The sequence below is a fragment of the Nicotiana tomentosiformis genome, chromosome 1 (genome assembly GCF_000390325.3).
Source record: "Nicotiana tomentosiformis chromosome 1, ASM39032v3, whole genome shotgun sequence".
Taxonomy (NCBI): domain Eukaryota; kingdom Viridiplantae; phylum Streptophyta; class Magnoliopsida; order Solanales; family Solanaceae; genus Nicotiana; species Nicotiana tomentosiformis.
The window spans coordinates 42,562,163-42,578,416 of NC_090812.1; the positions used below are offsets into that span (position 1 = coordinate 42,562,163).

General features: G+C 40.2%; 1 long non-coding RNA gene across 2 annotated transcripts; it reads left to right on the plus strand.

Annotated features, from left to right (window-relative positions):
- Nucleotides 1–467: 467 nt before the first annotated feature.
- On the plus strand, nucleotides 468–12,302 carry LOC117278258 (uncharacterized). 2 transcript variants are annotated; one of them, XR_004508597.2, is made up of 5 exons: nucleotides 468–600; nucleotides 897–1,030; nucleotides 1,142–1,183; nucleotides 1,378–1,467; nucleotides 12,000–12,302. It is a non-coding gene; the product is annotated as an uncharacterized lncRNA (long non-coding RNA). The 2 variants fall into 2 exon arrangements; XR_011414426.1 differs by lacking the exon at nucleotides 468–600 and adding an exon at nucleotides 631–777.
- The last annotated feature ends 3,952 nt before the right edge of the window (nucleotides 12,303–16,254 follow it).

Genomic DNA, 16,254 nt, shown 5'->3' on the forward strand with positions numbered 1-16,254 from the left:
ATTAGTTTACTCATTTTAGCACTCTATTCCGGTGCTGATAAAACACATACATGGATGATGGATGGTATACGTTACGATGACTACATTATACACTTCTGAATTTATTGTAATCAGAACATTTTTATGAAGGTGGTTCATACTGCAATATTGCTTTTTCTTTATTAACTTTGAAAAGCAACTAAATTTTGAAAAGAACTCACATAAATAGAATTGTGTGCGCTAAATCATTTTTTTTTCCGATAACTATAAGTTATTAAACCTACTAAAGCACGTATCTATATTATATTAAAAGCACAAAGCCCCTGTCGAAATATCGTTCGGCTTTTTTTACCCTTCGTAATTATATTCTACATTGGATAAAATTGTAATTGTGTTTTTTAAGAAGTATCAAAACTGTCATTTATAACCCCATTTTTGTTGGACACGGTTTTTCTATACTTAGGTTTTAGGATTCACTTTATATTTAGGATTCTTCTACCAATTAATGTTAATTATATTGTGTCTTTTCTTTGTTTTTTTGGCTTAGGATCCCTTGACCTAAATAAATCGCCGTAGGCTCTAAAGGAAAAAGTATGGTTTAGGATTCAACAATTAATATTGGTATTTGTTTTCACTTGAACATTATTTATATTATTGTACTATCATTGTTTTAAGAGTTTATTTTTTGGTCTTTTGATTTGTGGTGAAATCGTTGTTCATGGTTTGTTCATTGCCTAACTTGGAAATCTCTTATCTTGGATTCTCTTTCCAGATCTTTTTAGTTTGTCCATATCATTAGTAAGATATCATTGCTAATTTTGGTTTTTGATTTCTCTTTTATATTTTGAATTTGGTATTGCATGAGACTTGTGCTTTCTTCTTCTTTTTCCCACTTAATTTTTGGTTGTTGGATCCAGGTTTTAGAAGTTTTTAGGTCTTTCAATGACAATACTACAAGTTTATTTCAGTAGAAATTTGAATTACGGTCAGTGCTGCTTTCACCAGCTTCAAGTTTCTTGCTAATGGTTGGCGGAAGATCTTTCTATATGGGGTAATCTTTCAATATTATTTTCAATAATTTAATTATGATTATTTTTTCAACAATTTAATTCGTGAATTAATTTTGCATTTGAGTCGAGATAATTGTCTGTGTTTCTTTCAGGTTTCTCGCTGATGATCGGGGTAGAAAATTTTCGTATCTTTGGTAATCTTTCGATTTCATTCTTCAGCAATTAAATTCATGAACTAATTTTGTATTTATTTCTAGATGTTAGAATAATTTACCTCTTTTATTCTATAAAAACTCTTCATACTTTGATTTTAGTAATTCATTAGTTTTAACTCATTATTATATTCGTTAATTCTTCTTTCTTCTTGAATTGTGATGCTATTTTGAAGGTAATATTATAGAAGAAAATTTGAAATGATTGTATTGGGTCGATGAGAAGAATGTAGTTGTCCGCCCTGAATTTTGCCCTAGAAACTAAGGTGAGTTACAAAATAATGTTTATATTAGCTTTTGTAGTCTGTAATATTTTCTTCTTCTACGCATGTTAAAAGCTGGTGCTTCATACTTTTTGTGGATTGGGTTCTCTCTCTGAGGGAAGATAAGATGAATTTCACATTTAAATTTACTGATTTTAAACGAAAACTAATTCATTCTGCGGAAAAGACTTGGGAGTCTTCATCATGTATATTTATAGTATCAATCTTTAAAGATAAGATTTTATTAAGAAGTTGTATATTTTTCCTTTATTACTTTCAACTGGCTATAGCAACTCGTGCCTACGCACACATCAATTTTCTTGATAGTGTTGAAGTACTTCAAATTTTTTTTCCTGGGATGTTACATTCTCTCCCGCTTAGGATCATTCGCCCTCAAACACATAACATAACTTATCTCTTCCTTTGCAAATCTCCATCCTCCAAATTTTACTAACTCCCAAATTTTTTTTCCAGAAATTTCGGCAGAGTCTCCCCTGTAATTGGGCCTATCCACCTGCCAGAGTAATACCAAAACAACTCCTAACAACACATCCATAACCCAACACAATACCACAAGGTATATATCAATAACACCAATCTCATCATTACAAGCACCGCATTATCATAATGATATCAGGACATGAAGCACATCATATGTATGCTCATCACCACATTTCTGGTCTTAAAAGCTGTTCATAATTAATTTCAGAATCATCAATTAATCTCATATTAACCACGACCTCATTTCAATTTTTTTTTCACAACACTTACAACAGAATGTGAGGCATGAAGACCTCATGATTGCTTACTCGGATTAATGAGTCACATTTAATGCCACCTGGGCACTCATCTCATAAGTTAAAACTCAATGTTTATAGCACCAAAATGGCTGAATAGGCATAGAAAAATATACAAGAATTATCAAATGAGCCTAACAGGCATGACTCCCTATTAATACTATTGTACAATTAAATTTCACAAAGGAAAAATTTTAAACTCATACATATTTCACCACAAGGACCTCATCCTTAAATAACTTCCATCGCGGCTTGCAGTCCGGTTTAAATATTTCATATCATGTAAAAATGCGAGGATCTCGTCCTCAACTCCGAATCACAAGTATGTTGCACATTGTGCCAACTGAAATTTTCAATTTCCTTTCTTTTTTTCTTTTCATTATATTTCATAAATAATTTTCACAACATATACTGAACCCTCCTACCGGTAGGGCATATAATTGATAAAAATTGGAATCAATTATTCCGAAACACATTAAACCCATTGTAATGAATAATACAAATTACTTTTGGGCTTATAGCCCTCAATGGTGTACCAAAAATAAATGACAGACACGGGCTCATACCTTCAAATCTCCCAACAGGGATAAACATATAAGTGGTTCACAAATTTACGAAGCTCACCCATAAGTGGAGCATAATAGGAGGACTCACCTAAATATTCAGAACCGAATCAAATTAAGGAAAATATCCTCTTATAATAAAAATCAGGATTGTACCTGTAACAACACCATCTGGTGTATTGGCCTCAGCCAAATCATAGTGATTAAATCAACGGGTCGGGCCTCCACCTCTTAGATGCCCACTACTCGCCTGTCCTCCACCTCTAGCTGACTGTGCACGTGGAGTATCGACTGGAATAAAGCTTGTAGATGGAGTGTTCTGATAAAATCCACCCCTCCCAAGTCTAGGACAATCTCTCATGATATGCCTAGTATCACCACACTCATAACAACCCCTCTGAGGTCATGACTGCTCGTACTGAGTCTGTGCTGGATACCTGGAATAACCACTGTAAGAATCTCGTGTCGGTGGTACACTATAAACTGGAGCACCCCGAGTAATCTGATGTGCGGACTGAGCTGACCGACTGCTCGAGCCTCCGCTATAATGGATTCTAGTTGAAGAGTAAAATCCATTGAATCCTCCAGATCTTCGAGACCTTTTGGCCTCCTTAGATTCCCTTTCCTCGCCCAAAACACTCTCAATCTTCCTTGCAATCTCCACTACTTATTGAAATGGAGTATCAGTTTGCAATTCTCGAGCCATGCATATTTTAATATCATATTCGAGCCCCTTAATGAATCTGCGGACCCGCTCTCGGAGTGTAGGAACCATGATAAGTGCATGACGGGCTAACTCATTGAACCTGATAGTATATTCTAACACAGTCATAGTGCCCTGACGCAACCGTTCAAACTCTGCGCGCCACACATCTCTGAGAGTCTGGGGAACAAACTCTTTCAAGAACATTTCTGAAAATTAAGCCCAAGTTGGTGGTGTGGCATTGGCTGGTCTACTTTCTTCATAGATTTGCCACCACCGATACGCTGCGCCTGACAGTTGAAATGTAGTAAAGGCAACTCCGCTCACCTCCACAATACCTATGGTGCGGAGAATACAGTGATAATTTTTTAGAAATTCTTGGGCATTCTCTGTAGCTGTGCCACTGAAAGTAGGTGGACTATACTTTTTAAACCTTTCAAGTCTCTTTTGTTCTTCTTCTGATGCCTCTGGCCTGACCTCAGGCCGAACCGGAATAACAGGTTGTACCGGTACTACACCCGGAACCTGACCAACGTGAACCTGCTACTCTGGAGTTGTGATAGGAGTCTGAGCTATTCCCCCAATCTGCGAAATATTTGGTGTAACAGATATCAATCCCGCCTGAGTCAATGTACCAAACATACTCACGAACTGTGCTAAAGTCTCCTGAAGTCCTGGGATAACAACAGGTGCTTCTGGTACCTGTCCCCCAACTGGAGTTGCTGGTGGCTCCTCAACTGCCGCTCTAGCAGGTACTCTAGTCGCAACACGTGCCCTTCCTCGACCTCTACCTCGGCCTCTTCCTCGGCCCCGGCCTCTTGCAGCCCTAGCATTATGTGCGGATGCCTGCTCAGCTAACCCAGTAGCACGTGTCCTCACTATCTGTGAGAGAATGGAGATACAAAGGTTCAAATTCCAAATTCAACAAATTCTGCACGACAGGAACGAAAGAAATGGAAATTTTCCAACAGTTCTGTAGCCTCTCGAAAATAAGTACAGACGTCTCCGTACCGATCCGCAAGACTCTACTAGACTCGTTCGTGACTCATAGAACCTATGAACCTAGAGCTCTGATACCATCTTGTCACGACCCAAAATCCCACCACAGGCGTCATGATGGCACCTAATCTCTAAGACTAGGTAAGCCGATTTCTATTACATTTTGAAGCCATTTTTTTAATTAAATAAGTAACCAAAACTAACACCTGAATAAATATGAATATACAACCTCCTAAGACTGGCAGTACTGAGTCACGAACTCTAACTGAATACATGGAATGATCACGAGGAACGAATATATAATACTGTTTGATTAAAATTTAACAGTACAATGAAATGAAAAGACTCCAAGAGAATGCGATAACAAAGCAGCTATACCTTGAATCCTTACGGTCCCGCTTTAACTCTGCTCAAGTCTGATATCTCCAATACCTGGCTCTGCACAAAAATATACATAAGTGTAGTATGAGTACACCACGGTCGGTACCCAATAAGTATCAAGACTAACATCAATGGAGTAGAGGCGAGGTATAGTCAAGACACTCACTAGTCTAATAACCTGTGAAATATAATATACAAAATACTAGAAAACAGATAGCAATAAGGGCGGGATAAAACAACCAGTGGTATGCGCAGCAAGACAACAAGAATACCATAAATATCCCTCAATAATTAATAAATACATGTACGCCTAATTAATTCAAGTTTTTCAATTAAATATCCGTCACATATAATTCTTCCAAATAACTCTCTTTCAAATGTAGTTTTCTCAAATAATTATTTTTCAAATATAATTCTTTCAATAAATCTTTTCAAATATAATTTTCTCAAATAAATATCTTTCAAATACAATTCTTTTTGAATAATAATCGTTCCAAATAAATATTTTTAATATAATTCTTTCAATTAAAAAGTCACCATGTGACACCTCATTTCATAATCATAAAAATATGGGTCTCAGCCAATTTTCATATTTTCAAGGCACCTCGTGCCCATAATTAAATCATCATATTTTTTCGGTACCTCGTGCCCTCATTTCATATCACAACTGCACGGACAATTCACGTGCCAATTATCATTATCATTTCATCACAGCACCTCGTGCCCACATTTTATATCACAACTGCACGGATAATTCACGTGCTAAATATCCTCATTATTTACTCACGGCACCTCGTGCCCACATTTTATTTTATAATCCGCCTGGCAATGGCCACAGGCTCCCAATTTTAACATAAACCAGATTGTTATCAATTTACCAACAACAAGACAAATTGCACAAGATATAAAAATAAACACAAGCAAATCATAACATCACATGAAAATTATCAACACTACAACCCCACATCATCATATATCGTCCCTGACAATAGCCACCCTTATCACTCCTATTGCCACCCTTATCACTTCTATAGCCACCCTTATCGCTCCGCCCAGAAAATATTAATAGCCACCCTTATCGCTCCTATTGCCACCCTTATCGCTCCGCTCAGACAATATTCCAACAAACACAACCACAGTGAAATGCCACCCTTATACCCACATAATATCAACGGTGAAATGTCACCCTTATATCTTTAAAATAATAATTAACACAACACAATAATTTACACGGAAATTATCACGGCAACATAATAAAATCAATTCATATCACAATTTGCCCAATGACTACAACCAAAATTCCAAAGATACAACCAAGTTAATTAACTTCACAACAAATAGCCGAAGGCTCCACACAATGTGTACAATACCCCAAAACAATCAACATAGATAGAAATTACTCAACATAAAGCAAATTGTCATATAAAAACAAATTCAACAATAAGTATTTAGACATGGCAAACAGATGATTTAATAATTTTTTATAATTTTTTAATTTACTACACAATAATGCCTAAGACTTTAATTCAATGAATTTTGCACGTATAAGCCCGAGTACGTACTCGTCACCTCGCGTACACGGCTTTTCACATTTTAGAAATGACATATAAGACTCAATGCCTAAGGGGTAATTCCCCCACTCGAGGTTAAGCAAGACACTTACCTTTTTGAAGTTATGCCGATATTTCAAAAATCGCCTTCTTGCTTGAATTGACCTCCGGACCGCTCAAATCTATCCAACTTAATTGTATAATTTCATTAAAATTCATCGAAAACAATTCCAGATTGTAATACGTCGATTTAAAAATTTATTTCAAAAAGTCAACAAAAGTCAACGCGTTACTCGCCTCTCGGAACCCGACTTAATTTTCATAAAATTCGAACACCCATTCCGATACGAGTTCAACCATACCAATTTTATTGAATTCCAATAACAACTCGATTTCCAAATCTTAAATTTTCGTTTTTGGAAGATTTTGTAAAATTCTTGATTTCTTCCATTTAAATCCGAACTAAATGATGAATATAATCATAGATTCATGAAATATAATCACTTTAGGATATAGAACACTTATCCCAACCAAGCTTGTGAAGAATCCCTCCAGAATCGCCCAAATCCGAGCTCTAAAAATCACAAAACGAAAATGGCAAAATGACCATTTTTAGTCCTTAATATTTTGCCCAGTTTCCGCACCTGCAGACCATTTTATCGCACTTGCGAGCCAATTCTCGCTTCTGCGACGTTCACTGGCACTGCCCTCGCACCTGCGGAAGAGCTTCCGCTTCTGCGCTCACGCAGGTTAGGGAAATTCTTCGCACCTGCGGCCTCAGTCCAGCCCAGCCAATTTCGCTTCTGCGAGCTTCATCTCGCTTCTGCGATGGTCGCACCTGTGCCCAAATTTCCGCAGGTGCGATTCCAACAGGTCTGCCCAGAAACAGCAGAAATCCCAGCATTTTCAACAAGTCCAAATGCGATCTAAACCTCGTCCGAAACTCATTCAAGCTACCCGGGACCTCGTCCGAATTTACTAATAAGTCTCGTAATATAATACGGACCTACTCGGGGTTTCAAATTACATCACACAACACCGAAATTACAAATCGTGCGTCGAATCGAATTTTGAGTTTTCAAATCTTCCAACTTCTATATTTTGCTCCGAAACGTATCAAATCAATCCGGAATGACTTCAAATTTTGCACACAAGTCATAAATGACGAAATGGAGCTATTCAAATTTTCGGAATCGAAATCTGACCTCGTTATCAAAAACTCACCCTTCGGTGAGATTTTTCAAAAATCTTCTATTTTTTAACTTTCGCCAAAATGCGTCGAATTATCCTACAGACTTCCAAATCCGAATCTGAAAATACGCCTAAGTCCGAAATCATCATACGAAGCTATTGCCATCATCGAAATTCCATTCCGGGGTCGTTTGCTCAAAAGTCAACTCCTCGGTCAACTCTTTCCATTTAAGCTTCAAAATGAGAATTTTTCTTTAAATTAAATTCTGAATCTTCCAAAAACCAAACTCGACCACACACGCGGGTCATAATACATATTGTGAAGCTTCTCGAGACCTTAAGTCACTAGACGGGGCGTAATTTCTTAAAACGACAAGTCGGGTCGTTACAATTATACACAATTCTTTTGTATTCTATATTTTATACATTTTTATCGATAAATCTAAAAAACACGTGTAACGCACGTACACTAAAACTAGTATTATAATAAGTTTGTGGTGTCATCATTACCCTAAATGATACCAAATACATGCTGCTAAACTTCATTAAACTTGACCACTCGATTTGGTGGTAAACAGTTGTCCTGTTACAAACTCAATTTAAACATATAATAATTAATTAAGGTACGATGATGCATCCTAAGAAGGTTTTTCTTATTTTATAAAATCAACTCTTATCTTCTCACCCTTGGGATTTATAAATATTTTGTCCACATTTGGCATAGTAATTGTCAAACTCGTGTATACAATTATGTTTTCTACACAATAAATTACTAATTAATAAGGATGACCACTATATTAACTACTTACCAATGAGATGCCCTTTTATGCATTTATGGCTCTAGTATACTTAGATGTGGTTAAAAGCACGGGCCCAACGGGCCCGACAATTAAAATTGTTCCAGTATCTTATCATAATTAGTAAGGTATGAGGATAAATCACGTTATGTAAGTAAACTTCTTGCAGTAAAAGAGTCCTGGATCTGCAGATACGAAAAACAATTCTCATTTCTCAACCTCTTACTTGATCACAAGGACTTTGTAGAAATCATAAGCTTTCAAGGGAAATATTGATAGCAAAGTCAAGAATTCCAACTCCCACAATTATTTTGGTAAAAGGTTGTGAATAGCATATGATAACGACAGTCATTGATTGAAATCGTAGCAGCATATACAAATTAAAGGTACTTTATGTACCCTTACTTCAGTATTAATTACAAAATTGAGAGTTCGGAAACTAAATATATCTCCTAAAGTAATGCAAGCTTGTTTTTATCTTCTAATTGAACTCTATAATATATGTGATGGAGATAAAAGTTGAATTTTTTCTCTGATGAAGCAACCAAAGTTTCAAAGCAGACTTCAAACACCAAAAGATGTAAATGCTTGTTTGAAAAACTCAAAAAACAAAGTAGAAGCACAAAAAGGACTATATATTCTTGGGACAACTTATTCTTCCCCAACTCCCACAACCACAATTAGCAAATCAATCTCCTAACTCTTATTTGCAGTCCTCCTCTTTCCTCACCACTCGCTCCCTAGAAACCAGTTTATTAATGCTTTTGGTACCTGTGTGAACAGCGAGATCTGATCCGTAAAAACAGCATGGTAAAGTAGACATGAATAGAACTCGATACCATTAGCAATTTTCTCTTCTTCCTTCCTTTGCTTGCTGAATTGAAACTCTAACATGTAGAAGAGAAAACATCACAAAATGACGGTACTTTTTCAACAATGAAGGTTGAGTGTTAATTAAGAAGGGTACCACAGAAAGAGGAACATAGGGGAAACAGAGAAAATAAAACATTGTCCCTTGGCTTTTAACATCTTTTAATATCTATGACTATGAGGACCACAACCGAAAACTATAACGACCCGGCCGGTCGTTTTGAGAGTAATATTCCTGATCCCCTATTAACTGCTTTTCCCGTCTCTTTTTATGCTTATGTGACTTGCCGAGAGGTTTTATTTTTGGTTTCGGAATGTTTTGGGATACTTAGTCCCTAAACGAAAGCTTAAGCCTTAGAATTTTTACCGTAGTCGGAACTGCGTGAAGACGACTCCGGAATGGAGTCACGTCGGATCCGCTAGCTCCGTTGAGTAATTTTGGACTTAGAGGCGTGTCTGAATTGTGTTTTGGAGGTCTGTGGCTAATTTAGGCTTGAATTGGCGAAACTCGAATTTTTTGAGATTTTGACCGGTAGTGGACTTTTTGATATCAGGGTTGGATTCCGATTTCCGAAGTTGGAGTAGGTCCGTAAGACTGAATATGACTTGTGTGAAAAAATTGAGGTCAATCGGACGTGGTTTGATAGGTTTCGACATCGGTTTTAGAAGTTTGAAGTTTCAAAGTTCATTAAGTTTGAATCAGATGGTTATTCGTATTTTTAGCATTGTTTGATGTGATTTGAGGGCTCGACTAAGTTCGTATGATATTTTAGGATTGGTTGGTATATTTGGTTGAGGTCCCGGGGGCCTCGGGTGAGTTTCGGATGCTTAACGGATCATTTTGGACTTGTGAAAGATAGCAGATTTTCTGGTTTTCCCAGTTGCTGGTTTCCTTCTTCGCGTTCGCGAGGGGTGTTCCGCATTCGCGAAGAGGAGTTGGAGGCAGGAGGAAGATTGTTCTTCACGTTCGCGAAGCGGGGGTCGCGTTTTCGAAGGGGTTGTTAGGCAGTGCATCGAGAACGCGAGAAGGATATCGTGTTCGCGTAGAGAAATTTGAGCGGCTGGGATCCCAGTTCTTTTCGCCTACGCGTTCGCGATGTTGGTCCCGTGTTCGCGTAAGGTTGAGCTGAGTGGTCTTCGCGTTCATGACAAGGGTATCGCGTTCGCGATGAAGGGATTCTGGACCAAAGTAAGTTTGTGCTTCGCGAACGCGAGGGTCCTTCCGCGTTCGCGAAGAAGGATTTGCCTAGGCAGAATATAAGATTTCAAAAACGAGGGTTTGGCCATTTTTATCAAAACTTGAGTTTGAGAGCTCGGATTTGGGCGAGATTTTGAGGGATTTTTAGAGACATCAATTGGGTAACGATTCTTCACTTGATTTTGGTTATATCCTACTAATCTATCACTAATTTTATCTTTTAATTTCGGATTTGGGTGGAAAATTTGGGAAAAATGGGAAGAAGTTCTTCTACTAAAATTTTGGGTTTTGATTTGAGATTTTGATATCGGATTTGGATAATTTTGGTACGAGTGAACTCGTGAGTGAATGAATGTTCATATTTTGTAGCTTTTACCCGATTCTGAGACGTGGTCCCGGGGAGGCGTTTTAGAGCGATTTTCGAAATTCTTGTTAAAGTCTTGATTTCATTTATTAAATTAGTTTATTATAGTTGTATTTATGGTATGAAATTATTTTTGGCTAGATTTGGGCCATTCAGAGTCGGATAATTGAGGAAAGGGTATTCTTACTAATTGATTGAGCTTGGTTCGAGGTAAGTGGCTTGCCTAACCTTGTGTCGGGGAAATGCCCCTTAGGACTTGGTACTGTTGTTATATGTGAGCACCGTGTACGTACACGAGCTATTTGTTGTAAAACCCCGATTTATTTTACTGAGTAGTAACTTGTTTTTCCTTTAATTTGAGTTATACCGTTTAAATGAGTATTAGTCTGTTTTCATTCTTAATTGAGCTATTCCAATATGTGTAGTTATCCTGTTTAGTCTAATAGTCTACGTGCTTTAACTGCTTATTTGAACTCTGTGAAGCATGTCTAGTTGATTTCCTACTTTTCCTTGTTCTTTATCAGTATAACTATAGAAATCTTACTGTTAACTATCGTATTTATCAGTTTGAGTTGTGTGTTTACTTTTGAGACTACGAGGCGGTACCTCGGGAGTTCTCCATGCATATTTACTTTTGAGACTACGAGGCGGTTCCTCGGGAGTTTTCCCTGTACATTTACATTTGAGACTAGGAGGCGGTACCTCGGGAGTTCTCCCTGCATATTTACTTTTTAGACTATAAGGCGGTACCTTGGGAGTTCTCCCTGCACATTTACTTTTTAGACTATAAGGCGGTACCTTGGGAGTTCTCCCTGCACATTTACTTTTGAGACTACGAGGCGGTACCTTGGGAGATCTCTTTGCTTCTTACTTCGGGACTACGAGACGTTATCTCGGGAGATCCCCTACTGTTTACCCATGCGTTGTACTGCTATTTTTGCTGTTTTTTCCTTTTGTTAAATTCCAGTCTCTTAATATACTGTTATATTCCCCTGCTTTATTTATTATATACAGTGGGCCTGACCTGACCTCGTCACTACTCGACCGTGGTTAGGCTTGGCACTTACTAGGTACCGTTGTGGTGTACTCATGCTACTCTTCTGCACATATTTTTGTGTGTAGATCCAGGTACTACTTATCAGCCCCGCTATTAGATGAGAGTACTTGCTGCCGTACGAAGACTTCAAGCTACATCTGTCGCGTCCGCAGACCTATGAGTCCCCCTCTATTCTCCTATATGTCAAACACTTCCTGTATTACTTTTATTAGACTCTGGTGTATAGAGATGCTATTTTCTTTATGTTGCATGTAACTTACGATGTTCCGGGTTTTGGGAAGACTTTTTATTTATAGAGTATTGGTTATTGTACATGCCGAGCGGCATTGTTACTAGTTATTCAGTTATCCACTGCTGTTAGTTGCCAAGTTTTACTTTCGTTTTCTTATTTTCCGCAATATGTTATACTTACCTAGTCATAGAGACTAGGTGTCGTCACGACGTTATATGGAGAGAGTTTGGGTCGTGACAAGTTGGTATCAGACCTCTAGGGTCATAGGTGTCGTGAGTCACAAGCCGGTTTATTAGAGGCTCACGGATGGTTACGAAGATATCTGTACTTATCTTCGGGAGGCTATGGAACTGTTAGGAAAAAATATACTTCTTTGATTCCTTGTCGTGCAAAATTTGTTGACATAAAAATTCTAAACTTCTGTGTTCTATTCTCTCACATATAGTGAGGACACGTACATGCGGATCTGATGACCAGACACCCACGGCCCCGGCCCCCTGCTAGAGTCTCAAGAGGCCGGGTCCGGGGTAGAGGCCGGGGCTGGGGCCGGGGCAGAGGCCGAGGCCGGGGTAGAGGTGGATGACGTCCACGCGGTGCAGCCAGAGCACCCGCATGAGTTGAGAAGAGCCCCCAGTAGCTCCAGTTAGAGGGCAGACACCTGAAGTACATGTTGCTGCACCAGCCCTCCAAGAGACTCTAGCCCAATTTCTGAGCATGTTCAGCACCTTAGCTCAGGATGGATTGATTCCACTTGCTCCTGCCACATCTCAGTTCGGGGGAGGAGCACAGACTTCCAGCGGTACTCCATAGTAGCGGGTTCAGGTCGACCAGGTTCCAGAGATTTTACCGATGCAACCGGTAACTCCAGCTCAACCCGAGGTTAGGGCAACAGTTTTTGAGGCGGAGCATCTCAGACTTAAGAGGTACAAGAAGTACCACCCTCCTACTTTCAGTGGATTGGCGTCAGAGGATGCCCAGAGTTTTCTGGAGGAGTGTCACCGTATTCTCCGTACTATGAGTGTAGCGGAGTCGAGTGGGTCTTCTTTTACTGCATTCCAGCTTAGAGGAGCAACCTATCAGTGGTGGCGTGCTTATGAGTTGAGTAGTCCGGCTGAGGCAGCTTCACTTACATGGACTCAGTTCTCGGACATGTTTTTGAGAGAGTATGTCCCTCAGAGCCTCAGGAACGCATGACGCGCAGAGTTTAAGCAGCTGTGCCAGTATGCTATGACTATGTTAGAGTATGCAGTTCGTTTCAGTGATTTGGCCCGACATGCACCGGCCTTGGTTGCCACAATTCGAGAGAGGGTTCGTCGGTTTATTGAGGGACTCCACCCCAGTATCAGGATTAGTATGGCCCAAGGGTTTGAGATGGATATTTCTTACCAGCAGGTTGTGATTATTGCTAGGAGATTGGATGGCATGCTTGCTCGGGATAGAGAGGAGAGGGAGGCCAAGAGGTCCCGAGAGTGTGGCACTTATAGTGGTACTTGTGCCCCAGCTGCAGTTCGCCATGGTAGGGGCTATGGGAGTCGCCCCGTCCATTCAGCACTTCCAGTCGCCAGTGGTATTCTGGCCCCAAGAGCCTTATTATGCACTGCCAGTATCTAGTGCACCTCCTGCACGAGGTGCTTTTAGCGGTCAGTCCAACAGACCTGGCCTGATCTAGTCACAACAACCACGCTCTCCGAAAGCTTGTTTTGAGTGTGGCGACACTCGCCATATGGTGAGGGATTGCCCCAAACTTAGGATGGGTGCACCTCCACAGACTTCTCAGCCACCACGTGCTCTACCGGGTCCTCAGGCTATGATTCCAGCACCAGCTACCACCCCATCTGCTCAGCCAACTCGAGATGGAGGTCGGGGAGGTCGAGGTCGCCCTAGAAGGGTAGGCCAGGCCAAATATTATGCTCTTCCAGCTCGTACAGAGGCAGTTTCTTCTGACTTTGTCATTACAGGTATTGTTCCGATCTATCGTAGAGACGCGTCGGTCTTATTTGATCCAGGCTCTTCATATTCCTATGTGTCCTCTTATTTTACCCCGTATTTGGGCGTATCTCGGGATTCCTTGAGTTCCCTTGTTTATGTGTCTACTCCTGTGGGAGATTCTCTTGTTGTGGACCACGTGTATCAGTCGTGTTTGATTGCTCTTAGTGGTTTTGAGACAAGAGCAGATTTATTATTGCTCAGTATGGTAGACTTTGATGTTATCTTGGGCATGGACTGGTTGTCGCCTCCATTATGCTATTCTTGATTGTCACGCTAAGACCGTGACACTGGCTATGCCAGGATTTCCGCGATTAGAGTGGAGAGGTACCTTAGAGTATACTCCCAGCAGAGTTATTTCATTTCTTATAGCTCAACGAATGGTTGAGAAGGGGTGTGACGTGTATCTAGCTTATGTGAGAGATGTTAGCATTGATGCCCCTACAGTTGAGTCAGTCCCAGTAGTGAGGGACTTCCCGGATGTGTTTCCAGCTGATCTTTCGGGCATGTCGCCCGACAAAGATATTGATTTTGGCAGTGATTTATTGCCGAGCACTCAGCCCATCTTTATTCCTCCGTGTCGTATGGCTCCTCCTGAGTTGAAGGAGTTGAAGGAGAAGTTACAGGAGTTTCTTGATAAGGGCTTCATTCGGCCCAGTGTGCCACCTTGGGGTGCTCCTGTCTTATTTGTGAAGAAGAAGGATGGTTCTATGCGGATGTGCATTGATTACCGCCAGTTGAACAAAGTCACAGTAAAGAACATGTATCCATTGCCTCGTATTGATGATTTCTTTGATCAACTATAGGGTACCAAAGTGTTTTCCAAGATTGACTTACGTTCATGATATTATCAGTTGAAGATTCAGGAGCCAGATGTCTCAAAGTCTTCTTTCAGGACTCGATATGGTCACTACGAGTTCTTTGTGATGTCATTTGGGCTGACATGCACTTGATGCACAATGTGTTTCGACCCTATCTTGACTTATTCGTCGTTGTGTTTATTGACGACATTCTGGTGTACTCCCGAACTCGGGAGGATCATGAGCAACACCTGATGACTGTGCTTCAGACCCTTAGAGAAAAGAGGTTATATGCAAAAATTTCAAAGTGTGAGCTTTGGATAGACTCAGTGGCATTCTTGGGTCATGTAGTATCGAGTGATGGGATCCAGGTGGATCTAGAGAAGGTGGAAGCAGTGCAGAGTTAGCCTAGACCGTCATCAACTACGAAGATTCAGAGTTTTCTTGGTTTGGCAGGGTATTACCGTAGTTTTGTAGAGGGATTCTCATCTATTGCAGCACCTATTACTAGGCTGACACAGAAGGGTGCTCCATTCAGGTGGGCAGAGGAGTGTGAGGAGAGCTTTTAGAAGCTCAAGACAACTTTGACTACATCCCTAGTAATGGTATTGCCTACAGGTTCGGGGTCTTATACTGTATATTGTGATGCATCACGGATTGGTCTCGGTGCGGTGTTGATGCAGGACGGTAGAGTGATTGCCTATACGTCCAGACAACCGAAGGTGTGTGAAAAGAACTATCTTGTCCACGACCTTGAGTTAGCAGCTATTGTTCATGCCTTGAATATTTGGCGGCACTATTTGTACGGTGTCCCTTGTGAGATTTACACTGATCATCGGAGTTTGCAGCATCTATTCAAATAGAAGGATCTTAACCTGCGTCAGCGGAGGTGGTTGGAGCTACTTAAGGACTATGATATCACCATTTTGTACCATCCTTGGAAGGCCAATGTGGTGGCCGATACTTTGAGTCGTCGGGCAGAGAGTTTGGAGAGTTTAGCATATCTACCAGCAGCAAATATGCCATTGGCGTTGGATGTTCAGGCCTTAGCCAACCAGTTTGTAAGATTGGATATTTCTGAGCCAAGTCGAGTATTGGCTTGTGTGGTCTCTCAGACTTCTCTTTATGATCGTATTAGGGAGCGTCAGTATGATGACCCCCATCTGCTTGTCCTTAAGGACACGGTTCAGCACGGTGATGTTAAGGAGGTCACTATTGGGGATGATGGAGCATTGAGGATGCAGGGCAAGCTATGTGTGCAAAATGTAGATGGTTTGCGTGAGTTGATTCTCCAGGAGGCTC